Source organism: Salvelinus alpinus, chromosome 4, assembly GCF_045679555.1.
Source record: "Salvelinus alpinus chromosome 4, SLU_Salpinus.1, whole genome shotgun sequence".
Taxonomy (NCBI): Eukaryota; Metazoa; Chordata; class Actinopteri; order Salmoniformes; family Salmonidae; genus Salvelinus; species Salvelinus alpinus.
This window is the reverse complement of record NC_092089.1, coordinates 12,461,768-12,465,333: the sequence shown is the minus strand read 5'-3', so window position 1 is coordinate 12,465,333 and position 3,566 is coordinate 12,461,768.

The window sequence follows — 3,566 nt, the reverse complement described above, 5'->3', positions numbered from 1 at the left end:
CATCCACTTGGCTCAGCCTTCTCGTTACTACAGAGACGTCATCCGCTTGGCTCAGCCTTCTCCTTCTACAGAGACGTCATCCGCTTGGCTCAGCCTTCTCCTTCTACAGAGACGTCATCCACTTGGCTCAGCCTTCTCCTTCTACAGAGACGTCATCCACTTGGCTCAGCCTTCTCCGTCTACAGAGACGCCATCCGCTTGGCTCAGCCTTCTCCGTCTACAGAGACGCCATCCACTTGGCTCAGCCTTCTCCTTCTACAGAGACGTCATCCACTTGGCTCAGCCTTCTCGTACTACAGAGACGTCATCCACTTGGCTCAGCCTTCTCCGTCTACAGAGACGCCATCCGCTTGGCTCAGCCTTCTCCGTCTACAGAGACATCATCTGCTTGGCTCAGCCTTCTCCTTCTACAGAGACGTCATCCACTTGGCTCAGCCTTCTCCTTCTACAGAGACGTCATCCACTTGGCTCAGCCTTCTCCTTCTATAGAGACGTCATCCACTTGGCTCAGCCTTCTCCTTCTACAGAGACATCATCCACTTGGCTCAGCCTTCTCGTTACTACAGAGACGTCATCCGCTTGGCTCAGCCTTCTCCTTCTACAGAGACGTCATCCGCTTGGCTCAGCCTTCTCCTTCTACAGAGACGTCATCCACTTGGCTCAGCCTTCTCCTTCTACAGAGACGTCATCCGCTTGGCTCAGCCTTCTCCTTCTACAGAGACGTCATCCGCTTGGCTCAGCCTTCTCCTTCTACAGAGACGTCATCCGCTTGGCTCAGCCTTCTCCTTCTACAGAGACGTCATCCACTTGGCTCAGCCTTCTCCTTCTACAGAGACGTCATCCGCTTGGCTCAGCCTTCTCCTTCTACAGAGACGTCATCCGCTTGGCTCAGCCTTCTCCTTCTACAGAGACGTCATCCACTTGGCTCAGCCTTCTCGTACTACAGAGACGTGTTCTGCTTAGCTCAGCCTTCTCCTTCTATAGAGACGTCATCCACTTGGCTCAGCCTTCTCTCCGCTAGGAGTTGGATGACTACCATTCCATTGTTATGGATCTGGCCGTTCGTTTTGGTGGCTCGACAATCTACTACTGCCATTGTCTGCTTTGGGTCGTCACAGACTCCAGGCTCCTGCATTGGAATGCCAGCACATATTGGGACACTCTCTTCACCTGCAGCGTGTCCATCACCTTCGACCTCTGCGATTGTTCCATCCCACCACGCCTGCATCCTGTCTGCCCTGTCACCAGTGGCCCCTGATGCATTCCCCCGCCCTGCCACTGCTTACTGCTCGGCTCCTCTACGCTCCCCTTCCTTCCACTGGACAACTCTCAACCTTTGTTTCCTCGTATGTGGTGAGGGGGACACCCGTCATTCCCCGTGCTTAAACGACCTGGTTAGTACGATTGCCATTGACACCCATTCAACACTCCAGTGGTGGGTCACCCCCCCCCCCCCTCCTTCTCACAGTCTTCCAGTCCCAGCCTCATTTCACGGACACCATCTACCCCACTCACCGTATCCTACACAACCAGCCAAACGAGGATGGTCTCCCCAGCTGAGCCTGGTTTCCCTCAGGGTTTTTAATTTGTTCAAGGGAGTTTTTTACCTTGACACTGTTACTTCTGCATTCTCTCCTGGGGTCTAAGGCTGGGTCACTCCATGGGCATCTCGTCCATACACCTGTACTACCTCAAATCACCTTGTATAGTCACATACACCTGTACTACCTCAAATCACCTTGTATTGGTCACATACACCTGTACTACCTCAAATCACCTTGTATAGGTCACCTGTACTACCTCAAATCACCTTGTATAGGTCACCTGTACTACCTCAAATCACCTTGTATAGGTCACATACACCTGTACTACCTCAAATCACCTTGTATAGGTCACATACACCTGTACTACCTCAAATCACCTTGTATAGGTCACATACACCTGTACTACCTCAAATCACCTTGTATTGGTCACATACACCTGTACTACCTCAAATCAACTTGTATTGGTCACATACACCTGTACTACCTCAAATCAACTTGTATTGGTCACATACACCTGTACTACCTCAAATCACCTTGTATTGGTCACATACACCTGTACTACCTCAAATCACCTTGTATAGGTCACATACACCTGTACTACCTCAAATCACCTTGTATAGGTCACATACACCTGTACTACCTCAAATCACCTTGTATTGGTCACATACACCTGTACTACCTCAAATCACCTTGTATTGGTCACATACACCTGTACTACCTCAAATCACCTTGTATTGGTCACATACACCTGTACTACCTCAAATCACCTTGTATTGGTCACATACACCTGTACTACCTCAAATCACCTTGTATAGGTCACATACACCTGTATTACCTCAAATCACCTTGTATAGGTCACATACACCTGTACTACCTCAAATCACCTTGCATTGGTCACGTACTACCTCAACTCAACTTGTATTGGTCACATACACCTGTACTACCTCAAATCACCTTGTATAGGTCACATACACCTGTACTACCTCAAATCAACTTGTATTGGTCACATACACCTGTACTACCTCAAATCAAATCAACTTGTATTGGTCACATACACGGTTAGCAAATGTTAATGCGAGTGTAACGAAATGCTTGCGCTTCTAGTTCCGACAGTGCAGTAATATCTAACAAGTAATCTAACAATTTCACAACAACTACCTAATACACACAAATCTAAGGAAAGGGATGGAATAAGAATATGTACATATAAATATATGGATGAGTGATGACTGTGTGGCAAGATGCAATAGATGGTATAAAATACAGTTTGCCATCACCTCAACTATATCGTCAACCATTCAGCACCTGCAGGCCAGAGCAGCTCACTTCCTTTCCAGGGTCCAACTAACTTGGAGTTCCGTTTTTGGGGGATTTCCATCACCACACCACATCAGTCTAACTACGACGGCCTGATGGTGATGTCTTCCTGAATCTCCAAGCTAAACCTTCCTGAATCCTTCATCTACTGCCCTCGGCTTTATCCGGGCCATTCTCATTCCACCTCCTGAATGCCTCATCTACTGCCCTCGGCTTCATCCGGTCCATTCTCATTCCCTCCTGAATCCCTCATCTACTGTCCTCGGCTTCATCCGGTCCATTCTCATTCCCTCCTGAATCCTTCATTTACTGCCCTCGGCTTTATCCGGTCCATTCTCATTCCCCTCCTGAATCCCTCATCTACTGCCCTCGGCTTTATCCGGTCCATTCTCATTCCCCTCCTGAATCCCTCATCTACTGCCCTCGGCTTTATCCGGTCCATTCTCATTCCCCTCCTGAATCCCTCATCTACTGCCCTCGGCTTTATCCGGTCCATTCTCATTCCCCTCCTGAATCCCTCATCTACTGCCCTCGGCTTTATCCGGTCCATTCTCATTCCCCTCCTGAATCCCTCATCTACTGCCCTCGGCTTTATCCGGTCCATTCTCATTCCCCTCCTGAATCCCTCATCTACTGCCCTCGGCTTTATCCGGTCCATTCTCATTCCCCTCCTGAATCCCTCATCTACTGCCCTCGGCTTTATCC